The sequence below is a fragment of the Sinohyriopsis cumingii genome, chromosome 5 (assembly GCF_028554795.1).
Source record: "Sinohyriopsis cumingii isolate HCF-2022 chromosome 5, ASM2855479v2, whole genome shotgun sequence".
Classification (NCBI taxonomy): domain Eukaryota; kingdom Metazoa; phylum Mollusca; class Bivalvia; order Unionida; family Unionidae; genus Sinohyriopsis; species Sinohyriopsis cumingii.
In genome coordinates, this window is record NC_142965.1 from 41,318,182 (window position 1) to 41,332,333 (window position 14,152).

General features: G+C 36.1%; 1 protein-coding gene across 1 annotated transcript in view; it reads right to left on the reverse strand.

Annotated features, from left to right (window-relative positions):
• Positions 1 to 14,152, reverse strand: part of LOC149799012 (uncharacterized) — a 56,554-nt gene that overhangs the window by 33,397 nt on the left and 9,005 nt on the right. The gene's annotated exons all lie outside the window — the stretch shown is intronic.

A 14,152-nucleotide genomic window follows, 5' to 3' on the forward strand; every position in this document is an offset into this window, starting at 1 on the left:
AAAAATTGGTCTGGACTAATTTGCTCCTAAACAGAAAAAAGACAAGTGGCCAATTTATTTTCATTTCATTTGGACATGTTAACTCCTTACTTAGAAACATAATGGCAATGTTGACTTATACTGTGTCCTTCAATGAATCAGCATATTACATGTCATCTTTTCAAGAGAGCTTCAATGACAATGACCAGACATGGAAATGTTGTAAGCAATGTGATTAAATTAAATGCAGTACTCAGGCCAGATGTCAACATAAGCGGATTATGATAAACAATGCACTATTACGATGGCTTGTCAATATGAATAAATGATTTGTTTATGTAAAAATGGTTAGTTCCAGTGCATTTTACATTGTTTGTGGCTTTCTTTCATGGTGTCTTTGAATTTCTCCACTCTAAACCCAAGATTATATAAACAGCCAACAAGCAGCAGGGAAGGCGAACCCACCTTTTTGTAGGAGCGTCCAAAATCGAAAATAAACCCTTCTATATTGATATTATATTCTTAAGCAAATATATTTGAAACAAAAATATTAACCAACTCGAGGAAGCCTCGAATTGGTTAAATAAATTGTTTTTATAATTTTATCCGGTGATATCATTGTTGATAGCGATCATATTACAAAAAATCGACTCAACTTGAGGTCGCACCTTCCCTGCTGCTATTAATTTATCCAAATATTTTATCAAGACCCACATGATATCGGGATCTAGAATCGTGTAAATTTATTGTTATAAATCCGTGCGGAGTAGCTTGCGCTCGTGAAAAGAAGTTTTTAAATTTATTTATATCCATATGTCAGCTACACCAAGTTTGATGAATATTTCGCAACGTATGTGTATCAACTCCATTAAACACAACTAAAATATTACAGTTGTTTCTAATTACTTTTGGTATTTGTGTATACCGTTGAGTAACATATATCACATCAGTGTTTTTATGTCTTCCTCGAGAAAATATTCTAGCTGGATTTGATTGTTTGTCCAGCATCACATCATCGTATACAACCAAATTATTAATAAATTCGTGGACGGAGCTTCATCAACGGACGCAGCTTCATCAATGTTAGTTATAAATTCAATCACATTGTCGTCATGTTTCCATTAAAATCTTTAAGTATATCGTAACATCTCTGATCATCAATTGATGGCGCCACCAAATATAACTTATCCCATTTTAGCCATCTCATTATAAGATTAAGTAACAATTGTGTCTTACCCGATCGAAATGGTCCTATTATTATGATTCTGATCAAATTTGGCAACGCAGGATGGTGTTTAACTGGCTCTTGTTTTCGAGTCGCTGAGAAATCAATTATATCCATATTATATAAATACATGAATCTATATTGTTTACGCTGTAGAACTAAAACCCCAACTAATGATCTATCCATGGTTACAACAAAAATGCGAGAATAGCATATGGTGGAAGAAGTGCAGTGTGTAACAGAAAAAAGTTTTCTTTTTTACCTAAAAAAGATGGTGGTGATATTGCTGAATTAATGTCAAAGTTCCCAGGAACTCCCTGGGCTAAATACCAAGGAGAAAAACATCTACCAGGATATAATTATTGCGGTCCTGGTACTCGACTTGATATCAGACTTGATAATCAGGATCAACCAAAACCAGGTGAGTATCCAATTAACGCTATTGATAAAGCGTGTCATGTTCATGATGTAGCGTATAAAAGTGAAAATCTACAAGACAGACATATTGCAGATGTGAAATTAATTGATGCGTTAAATTCTATAAAAAATAAAAATATAAGAGAATCACTAGCTAACTGGTTAGTAAGATCCGCGATGAAAGGTACATTAGCGCTAAGTGCTGGTAATTAATTATAAATGGAAACGATTTATTGTTCCCCAAGAGGATACTGGAAAGGTAACGCAGCGATTAGTAAACTCGCTGAGGCAGCAAAAGTTACACGTGTTACTGCTAAACAATGGTTATCCAAACAGGCAATATGGCAAATTTACCTACCACCACCGAAACAAATTCAGTACGCGTATTTCGATGTCAGCGTCCCTAATAAAGTTCATCAAGCTGATATTCTGTTTTTACCACATGATACTGTACGTAGAAAAACATACAAATACGCGCTAACCGTTGTTGATGTTGCAAGTAGATATAAAGAAGCAGAACCATTATTGACAAAGACAGCTGCTGAAGTAGCTTCTGCGTTTAAACGAATTTATCAACGAGGACCCGGACCACAAGGTGGTCTATAATGGCCACATCTGCTACAGGTTGATCCTGGCAAAGAATTTCTGGGTCCAGTATCATCGCTGATGAAGCAACATAATGTCACCATCAGACGAGGACACACTGCAATTCGTCGTGATCAGGCAATTGTTGAACGATTTAATCGAACACTTGCTGAGCGGTTATTTGGATATCAATACGCGAAGGAATTTACTCAAGACAAGAGATCTCGTAAATGGGTTGCAAGATTACCAAGTGTGATAACTGCGTTAAATAATGAAGTAACACGAACGACCAACATGAACCCTATTAATGCAATTACCCAAAAAAATATATCTACACAACGACGTTAATGTTACTGTAAGGTATTTATATGAACCCGGTGAACTCGAAGGTGGTAAAAAAAAGAGCGACTGATCCTATTTGGAGTGTTACCACACATAAGATATCTAACGTAACAAGATCCTCAGGCAGACCCGCAATCTACAGATTAGATTCAACTGCTCCTCAACGTGGATTTACACGTGAACAATTACAGGTGATTCCTGAGGATACGCAATTACCACCGCGATCACTTAACTAGCACCCCTACGTCGATTACACTCAAGACATGTCAACATTACATTTTCTCGTGTATGACCGCGACTGTTATCTTTTCTATCCACGGTAAATTGTCTTGGATTATTATTTGAATATCTGCATAACATCACACAATTACAACTTGCACAGTGATTATTCTGTTGTTGTTTCAAGGTGCTGATAAATTCAACATCAAGTTCAAAATCGCGTTTATTTTTTTTATCAGATTGTTTATAACCAGCTAAAATTTTTCTTATTATATCATTGTCAATATCATCACTAGTCACTGACTAAACTAAGTTTGACCACTCGATACGATCATCTATAATCCAAACAACTGTATCAAAAATAATTAATCCCTGAGATGAGTGAATCGTCATTGCATATCCTAGTCTCCACGGAGATTTGTTCAACGATAATGCATCTTCAACAGCGTTGATATCAACTGTGATAATATCATTTAATACTAAATTCTGTTTCTCGGTCTGTCCCGGTATATCAACGTCAACATTTTGCCGCCGTGTATCAGCTGGTCGATAACATAACGGAACTGGCAATGTTGGAAATTTTTCTTTATGTAACTGAAACAATTCCCGTTGAAGTGTATCACGAACTATTTTTCTACTTGCCACTATCAAATCATTTGGTCGTCACGTTTGTAGAAAGTTGTTCATTGAAGTTTCTGAAATTATTCCACGCATTACTTCACATTGAATTTTATTCAGCTGTAGTCTGATTAATTTTTTAAACTGTTTTAATTCTTCATCAAGCGCTCTATGATCATCATTTATTTCTTCGTAATAATCAACGAATTCTTTTAACAAATTATGTGGAGATAGTCCAACAAACGGTGGTGGTTGACCGTGATCGCCACACATTATTACAGCAGTATTTCTTGTTGATAACCAATCAAGAAATGTTTAATTGTTTCTGATGATACTGTACATATTTCATCCCATATTATAATCCTCGGAATATATTTTTCTCCCATTCGATCAGGAGTCCATGCATCACCCTTCCATCGGAAGAAGCTATGATAAGTACACGACTGCACTCCTCGTTGTTTCATCTCTCGCGCGAATCTGTGTGTAGGTTTCAGCACGATCATATCTGAGTTCTGAAATAGTTCGATCGCTCGAGTGGTTTTACCAGAACCCTCCGTTTAGATAAACTGTTTTATTTCTAGTTATTGGATCGTACACCGATGGTACAGATGATAATTGTAGTTTCTGATGTTTTTTTTTATACAATAAATATCTTTAACCGCAACATCAGCTGATTCGGAATAATCAAGCATATTTTCCTTTTTTATTCTCCACGAACCCCATGATGCACAAGTACCGATATGTAGTTGTTCTAGTAATCATTAATATTTTTTATTGATATAAAATGAATCTGTAGCGACTATGACAGCGAGTGTAGAAAGTTTATTTATCATCGATAATATATTTATTGAAACGTACGCGAGCATCGATGATCTTAAATGAGTATATTGAGGTGACTCACCGTCCATATAACTTACAATTGTACCTAATTTATTTCTATTTGACAAGAAAGCTATTTCTCGACTTATAAACGCATTTCTGTTCGTTGTATCAGCGATTATAAAATCTAACTCGGCATCATCCATAATCAATCTTGTACAATGTCGTCTGTGATCATATGCTCCTCCTTGGGTGAACTTGCCGATTATTTTTCTACCGAGATCTTTTGTAATTTTATTCTCGTAATCGGTCATATCGGGGTTTTCATTATCAGAATATTTCTTTTGTTGTGGTAACCAAACTTCGGTTTGTTTCCGATATGATATAATCGCTTCACTTACAATCAACGATATTAACATCGCACAATCAAGCATATACCGTAAGAGTACTATTGGTACCCACATTTTTTCTGAAAAATGTTTTCCAAACCAGGTATAACAAATCGCATGGAGATCTTTAGACATTTCAAATGACTCGATACAAGCAAATCCAGTTCAGTCAAAATCCGGTAATGGTCCATTTATCGATACTCGTGTCATCTCGTGCATCGGATGACCGAATCGCTCAAAGTACACAGAACAATCTCCGTATCCAAGAGAACTTCCAGGATAACTTGCAACCATATCAACTGAAATAACATCTTTATGATCGTATTTAGTATTCCATAATCCACCGTGTCCGTATTCGACACAACTCAGTATTATATCATTAAGAAAATCAGACCGAGTTGGTTTCCACGAATTTTTCTTTCTAGCAAAATGAGCCGCAACTGACGGAACAGTAAAACAGTTGCTCAATAGTTCGTCAGTGTCATCAGTATATTGCAGCGCAAGATTTTTCATTTTTTCGTGGAGAAGATGTGTTCGATAAATAACACCATTTGGTCTTACAAACTGATCGAACTTGATGATTTTTCCATATCTGATTCGTCGTTATAACTCTGAAACAGCCATACTGACATAGGATCGTTTTTACTTATCTCGTTAATAAAATCAAACATGCCTCCCCCAGAATTATCTGGGGGGTAAAATCTTACAGTTCGATCTCGTGGAAACACTGTTACTGCGCTGGTCCACGCGTGAGCGTTATGATCAATGATATTTATTGGAGCTCCTCCTTTTTTATAATGTTTCGAATGATATAAAATCTCCCCTGTTATAGTTTTTACTATTATTGGGAATTTTAGCGTTTTTTTCCAACTTAGCAACATCGTTTATTGTAGCTCCAGCATCCTTCACTAAATCAGCCCATTTGTTTATTTTTTCACGTCGTAAATTCGTCAGACCGTTTCCACGGGCCGCGTTTGTAAAATGTTCTGTTACTCGCTCGGCTACACAATTTAGTTTTGAAAATCTCATTGGGGCTAGTTTATTAATTATGGGTTTTTTATTTATCATATAGATTCCATAAATAACTGCTGGCACAGGATACGCTCGCTCATAATACGGTTTGTCAATACCAGTCAGCGCTCCTGGTTTGGAATTTTTACTTAACATAACGATTTTTTTATTACCAATGACAGGATCATACTTGTCACGGATAATCCGATTATCTGTTTCTGTTAACACGACAAATTTTATTCTGAAAAGATAACTTCTATCATCCAGCTGCTCAATAATAGCTGCCGCTCGTTTGTCATTCATCGTAGCGTCAATGATATCTTTGTCGCGTATAATCTTGAACGTTGACCAGACATGAGATGCACCATCTGCGTGAAATTCTTTCCTGGCGTCGTGAATTTTATTGATCAAACTTTTATTTTTCTTATCAACTAGAAGTTTTATTGGTAAATCAGAAGATATCCTGTCGAGGTTGAATTTACTTGTTTTCCAAGGCTTGATTCTGGATAATCTCTCAAACTCATCCATATTATATTTCAGCCAAGTATTTAAATAAAAAGTATCACATATACAATGTCTCAACAGAACAAATGCAAATGGTTGATGATCGGATCATTAACTCCCTGCAATAAATCCTGCAGGAAGGAATGTTTTAGACAACACTTGCAGTGTGTTCGTAGAGGTTGTTTATTACCGATACCGTGTCTGCGATGTGATGTTGGAGTACGAGATAAAACTGAGTTATGTGCACATTGTTGTGGGAAAAAAAATCGAGAACTTAAGAGATATTATGATAAAAGAAATAATGTCAGTGACGGAGCTATAAAATCCGTGGAGGCCTATTTAACTAAGTTTTCAGACAAATTATGATTTAAACAATAATATTATTGTATAATGGAGCAAAATGAATTTGTCCCACATCCTATAATAACAGACTACGAATCAAATCTTGATGGTGTGATCAGAAATTGCAGGTTGAAGAGACCAGTTGGTACTGTTAATAATTATGGTTATCTCCAATTTACTGTTGATGGGAAGAAAACCTATTTCTGTCACCGATTCACATACGAGTGTCACAAGGGGTTGATCAAAGATGGTTTTGTGATCGATCATATTGATGGAAATAAACTTAATAATAATTTATCTAATCTGAGAATTGTCACGCAAAGTCAGAATTGTAGACTTGGAAACACCGGTTGTAATGATAAGAATGCCAAAGCAGTCTTATCTATAAATTTAGAGACGGGTGAAGAGAGAGTATTTCAATCGATGTATGCAGCTGGCAAATATTTTGATATTGAAAGGTTTTCAAAATATTCTGTCGCAAAAAATCCGCTCTTTCCAAGAAATATAAACAGAAAATTATTTTCCAATATCAATAATGGAGATAAACTATCATCACTATCAAGTAATTACGTAGAATTATATTTATTAACCATTTATTTAATTTTTATTTTGGGTCCCAACATTCTCCACTCGTATACTACTTATTTTTTAGACTTGAGCGAAAGGGAGATACTTCTGTAAATATATTTCTCCGTAGATTTCTCATTTTTACGGTCGTAATTAGTTAATTAACCATCTACGTCGTAATTAATATCAATAATTATACCCGTAGAAAGATGTTTTTGGTTTTTAGCTTACAAAATAGAAGAATAAACGTATTTTACATCGTACAATGTAGCGAGTTATTTTTAAATCTGTTATGAGAAATCGAGGCAGAATACGCTGTTAGTGCAGATATTTACAATCTGTTCAGAAACCGCTGTTATAATGCAAAAATATTTAAGCCAATATGTAGGTAATAAAACGTTTGATGGTGCAATGGTAGGAGATGTACATATATTTTATCAAGGCAGCACTTTCTGTTTGAGTGCAGATAATTACAATCTGTTACGAGAAATCGAGGCAGAACACGCTGTTACATTTATATATTTACAATCTATTCAGAAACCGCTGTTTCAATACAGAAATATTTACAATCTATTCAGAAACTGCTGTTTTAATGCAGAAATATGTATAACTTACAATCTATTCAGAAACCGTAGCTATATAATAATTTCCGAAACGTATAATTGTTAGATGCTTCGATAGCTCAGTTGATAACGTATCGGACCGTGATACTCGAGGCCCAGCGATCGAGTTCCCATGGCTAACAATTGTCGGTGGTTACGCTTATTAGCGATTTTTATAATTAATTGGGGCCCCGCCAGCCCTCAAAACTCAACAGAAATAAACACCCTCCCACCACGTCACCGGTGGTGGGTACATTTTTTGTATCACCCACGGGCTGATTATGTGAGCGGTGTCAAAATCTGTTGAGCGTAGAGAATGGCCCCATATATGTTTGTGCCGTCCTTAATTAAGATTTATGTTTGTACTGTCATTCATTCATTGTATATATTTCATGTACCCCCTTGAACTCGCTAGAACACTCGATTAGGGCTCTTGCACGATCAAACTCCCAGGAGATACTTGTGGTGTGAACGTGTATAAAATATATCCTTGTTGAGCCTGATTTTACTTTCCAAGATCGATTTGATAGCAAGCCTTTGACTAGGTCAGAAACAAGATTGACTGCAATTGTTGATGTTATATTAACGATTCCTGGTGAGACGTGACGTCCGTCATTTTGTTGACTGTTGTTATATCTAAGGATAGGCTCGGGTGGAGCTATTTTTCTCCATGACTCGATAATTTTTGGAAAGTATTCGTTGATAATATCGTTGATTCGCCAGTTTCAAATCCTGGTTGTGTAAAATTTAATAAATCTGCTTAAGTTATTTTATAATGATTGATGTATATCTGTTTGATGGTTGTTATTTTATCCTTTTTACTTCCTACATCATAAGTACTAGCATTTATTACCTCAACAATAGTCTGATTAGCGTATTTAAGGTCGGAAATAATTTGATTTGAATGTTGTATCGCTGCAATGATCAGATGTTTTAGATCGATATTGGGATACTCCAGGATATAATTTTTAAATAAACGTACTAATGTCGTTAATGTAGTTGTGTACTCAGTTTTGATTTCGTTAGCCATTGATCTAAAATCTCCTTCATAAATAATTTCAGTTGAAGTTATTTTATCAACATCAGTCAAGGAAAACGACACCACGGGATATCTTTTACCATCTTCCGAAATATAATAAATATACCTGTTAGTCCATGGATACAAATTTCGATATTCTGGAATTGTTATAAATTGGGCTTCGTCCGTGATAAATTCAATTAACTTCGGTTCTGGTGGTCCATGATGCTCTGGCGGGATTTCAGGCCAACCTAGCACATTTCTTATCGATGATTGATAAATATCAACGGCATAATCAGGTGAATGTATTTCAATCGTTGCTGATAAAGTTGGCTCATGAAGGTTTATTGATATTTTTGATTCTTTTCCGGTTATTGATTTTATTCTACGTTGAAATTCTTCATTGATTTCCTCAACCTCATAACTGCCAGTTGGTATTCCAACAGCGACCCAATCAGGTGTTCCATCGGGCTTGTTTTTATTAGCAAATACAAGCGAATTATTTGCTGGTGTTCCATTAAATGATTTTGATCTGATGTTTGGCCAGCTGTAATATACTCGTAATTGTGCTAACGCGATTTCATTTGCGCGAATCGCAGTTGGAAAATTAACGTTAACTTCGGGATTAGTCAAGCTTACCGAGATCATTGTTGTTTTTGGTGGAGCTGTGTTTGTCACGATCTGTTGGAGTAGCTCTACTGATACTGTTATATATTTTAATCATTTCTGAAAACTCGAAATCAGAAATTATTCCATCACTGAGTCTTGCTGATAACAACGAGAATAATTTGGAATATGCGACCGTCGCTGTGTGTAATTTTATTATGCAATCGGATAATTTTTCATTCATGCAGGTGCATATTATTTTTGCAACGATATTAAAAACACCTGCAATAGTTGTTGCTACTGAAATACAGATTGTTACCGCTACTGGTGCCATCATTGTCATTGTTGACAATATAACACCTGTTCCAGCAACAACAGCGGATACTGAATAAACAATCATGTCGACGATAACTAGTCGTCGTCGATATTTTTTTACTTTTACCGTATATCGTTCGATGATACCTTTTAATTTTACTTGACATTCACGCGCTTGATTTTACCTGTATTGAGATGCATCGTCGATTGAGGTACTCATTATATTTTATGCAGTAAATAATTAAGGTGTTTCAGCTACAAATTCCAAACACCACCAGTAAGATGTTGCGGTTAATTTCTTATTAGCTGCTTCCAGAATAAATATTTCTTCGGTTCCCTTGTTTAATATGATAGTTACAACTCCAGAAAACTTATCAGTTGAATGACGCCATGGATACGTTGTAAAATATCTCGAATTTTGCAGCACTGAACACAGATAGCCTGTACACGCCAGTGACTATTGCGGTATATTTAATAGTTTTATTCTGCGTTGACCATGTTGCAAATCCCGATGATACCGTGTATACGATGTTGGTAATATACCCGGGAGTTATTCCAGGTGGAATTTTAATCAAACTAATTTTGTTAACGATCTCAGGAATCCCCGCTACGATGTCTTCGAGTGTTCGTTTGATCGTGTCGATGTTAGTTTTGATATCAGATAGTTTTATATCAGCGGTGGGCGGAGTACCAAAACATTCCTCTGCGGTTTCGTTAATTTTTCTGAAATTTCTACGGAGATTTGTGAACGAGTTTACGTGAACATCATACTCGGCCCGCAACGTGGATAATTTGCCATCTACAGTGTTGTAGTTGGTGTCAGCGTATTTTTTCGTTGGTCGTTGTGGTAATTGATCTCGCATGAAAACACCTCTAAAGGCAGATATTTTTAGTTGTTTAGCAGCATTAAGTAAATCAAAATTTGATGCTGGAACGTCTAAGGGATTGTTCCTAGAAGCCTCAGACATCTTCCCCAACGAGATCCCGGCAATCTTAGGCCGCGTCCCTTTTTTTGTATCCTTTTCCTGTTGCTTTCTTTAGAGCCATTCCAGCAGCGGTTCCAACAGCACCTAACGCGGCTGCTTTTGCTACGGCTGGAGCAGCAGCAGCTATTAATGCCGGAATGGCCGCGAGAAGTGGAAAAATACCATCTGTTTTAACCATGTCCTTGATGGCGCTCGGAGAAAGATGAAATTGAACTCCGGTTTTTGATTCCAGCGCTTTATTGAGATGTTTAATCTGGTTATTTGTCAACGATAATTTGTTTGGACCGCCACTAGAAATCTGATCTCGCTTTAGTAATATTTTTGTTCCGCATTTGTTGGCGTTTTTCGATTGAAGTTTCTTCACCTGACCGGGAGTCAGAGCGACATTAACATGACTGTACGACATTTTATGATAAATACTTACCTCGCTCGAAATAATGATTAAAGATTTTCCACTGGTGCATCAATAACTCTCATTCGACCGCTACCACCTTCAAGTAACATTGCTTTATCGCTGAGTATGACCGCGATTGCTCTATAATCAACACCACCACCTGTATTTAATGTTGCTTTAAGATGTATATCAACGACAGATTGTTTTGATAGATCAAGATGCTCCAGCGAAAAATAATAGATAGGATACAAAGTTCTGAAATCATGTTGTGATATTTGCAAACCGGTATCCACATTTTGATCACGTCCCATGAATGACATCAAACGATGATATACACGTCCTATATGATTTTGTTCATAATTAAGTTGTATATTCTCTGTTGGTTCTTGTTGTCCGTTTATCCGTAAAGAAATATCTGTGATACCTAGTTTGTCAAATATCATATGAGTATATTCTTGATTATTTAAACGATCATAGTTCTGAAACGCAATAAAAATATGCCGCGGTGCAGAAACACCTGGTTGTGATGCTATATGCTATGTAAACTGACCGTTAGTGTTACTTTGTATACTATCCGTGCTTGTTGTTAACCATGACGACAGGGATTTACCACCTGTGTCCATGAAAGAAAGCAATTTTTGTTCTTCTGCGATCGTTGGAGTCATTACCGGCATCCCCAAGGAAACTTTTGTTAATACTACATTACAAGCATCACCAGCAGGTCTCCACATAGCATCGTTATCATCACCCTTTCTTACAAAAACAACCGTGTGTCTAGCTCCAAAAATAACTTTTCTAACATTCCTACAAAATCCAAAAATATGCGATAGTGGAATTGTACATGAAAAACTTCTATTGGCTCCTAGCAACATATTTTTACACGTTGCTAATCCCAAGTTGAAATTTGGGTTAGCACCATGAACTACCGGCGTCACATCAGCATCAGCGTTTCCGGCAAAATTTTTTGGTCGTCTTATATTATACGGATCGCTTTCAGGGTGACCAGTATTATCTTTTACAAACATCATCGTGGGACCTGCTGATCTTGTATAATCATCAGAGTATCCTGCCAACCCTATTGTTGTTGTAGCAGCGTCGACATCTTTCTGAATCGATTCGATATTTTTTCCATCAATCATATATGTGGCGCTATCAAACAGTGCCATAATACCATTGTTGACAAAACCAACTTTTACTGCATCTCAGTAATTAGTATCATCCGTTTTTACAATTGTACCTTCTACCTCAATAAAAGCCTCAGCGGGTAAAAAGTATCTACTTGTATCATGAACTTGTAGTTCAATTCTTCCACGTTGATCTGGTAATTGTGCGTCATAAGAATAAAACCGATAATCGTGTACAGACTCATCTTTAAGGACAGGTGCTTCCATGTCAAATGCTGTGTCGTACATGCGCTTGAACATTTTATTGTAATTATTTTTCGTCTAACACGTTGATTACCGCGTTCGGGAAATTCCGCTTCCTGATATTAAACTTGAAATATTATTCCCTGGTTCACCTAATCCCTGATTTGCTAGTTCTGCTAGTTTTTTATTTGCAGCTTAATTTATTATTTTACTGATATCTGCGGGCATCACTTCAGTACTTGGTAATTTTACTGGTTGTCGTTTTTGTCGTATTAATCGTGCTAGTCTATCTTTGATCGCCGAGAACGCCTTACCAGCAATATTGATAATTGCACCAGGAGCTTTTTCACGAACAACATCAATAGCTTTCATCGATAATTGTTTTGCAACAGGTGCTACTTTTGGAGCTATCCTTCTAAATAATCCCTGAACAACATCACCAAGTCCATCTCCGTAAGTTATTCTATATATAGGTAATCGTGAATTTACCACACTGACCATCATTGGTCTGCGATGAAAACTGTGTATAATCATTTTTTATTTTATTATTTATTTGTCTAACAATTAGTCACTGTGATATTCATCAACGAGCTCATCAATAAGTTCCCGGTAAACACCGATATCCATGATACCACCACGAAATAATCGCTGGCAAATATCAGCTGCTTCATTAATTATTTCTGGTGAGTTATTTCCAGCTCGTTTTCCTCCTATGAGAACTTCTAACCATTGTACGTCATTGAGAATATTGTCAGGACAAATAATATTACCTCCGAAACCACTACCAGTAGTAGGTACATCAGGAGACTCTTTTGAAAGAGAACCAGGAATATTTAATTCTTCTTTTCTCGCAGCTACTTCCTTTCTAACTTTTATATAATCTGGATATTTTGCATCAAATTTTATACCGTAAACATTAAAATATAGTGTTGGAATCCAATTGGTGGGTCCTACTTTGTCAAAATATTCTGGTTTTAGATATTGATACCTAAGACTATAATTTGCACCAGCTTCAATTAATTTTTCTCGATGACTGAGAACTTTGAGAGCTTCATCAGTAAGAGTGCTCGGAATTTTACCTGAGGTTCTTTTTTGTTTAACTTGTTGTGAAGGTGGAGAAGATTCTTGTACTTCAACTTGTTGCAAAGGCGGAGGAAGTTGTTCCATTTGTTGTCTTTCTATTTGTTGCAGAGGTGGAGGAAATTGATAGGAAGGTTCCTGCTGGGAGGTTTGTAGTCTTTGTTGTTGCAACTCTAAATAAAATTTATTTATGTCGTCAATATATTCAGCGTATACTTTATCATTATCTCTAACTTGGGGTTTATTATAATACACGTGATATAACCATTTAAAATAAGTATCAGCATTTATGTTCACGTACTTAGGTTTTAAAATTTTTGATTTTTGAGAAAAACTATCAAAAGCGACATGAGAAAAATCATTTCAACATTTTTTTTTCTTACTTTAGGTTTAGGTGCAAGTTTTTCTTTCAAGTCGGCGACTTCAGTACGAATTTTACCAATACCTTCAAGTATTTCTTCATCAACAGGTGGAGGTTGAGCTGCAGCTATTTCAGTTGGAAGATCTCGTAAAATCCTTTTTGTTTTTTTAGCTCTTGCTGCTATTTTTTCAGTTTGTTCTGCTGTTTGTTTTGATACTGGAAGAAGATCTTCTTTGATGACAGTTGTAACTTTTTCAGTAGCTGCAGTGACGGGTTTAAATAACTTTTTAGTGTCTTCCTCGTACTCAACTTGTGCTTCCTGCTGCGCTCGGAAGTTTTCTCTAAATGAATCTCTAACAGGAAGAAATTTCTTAATTGCGTCTAATCGTTCTCGAGCTATTCTTGC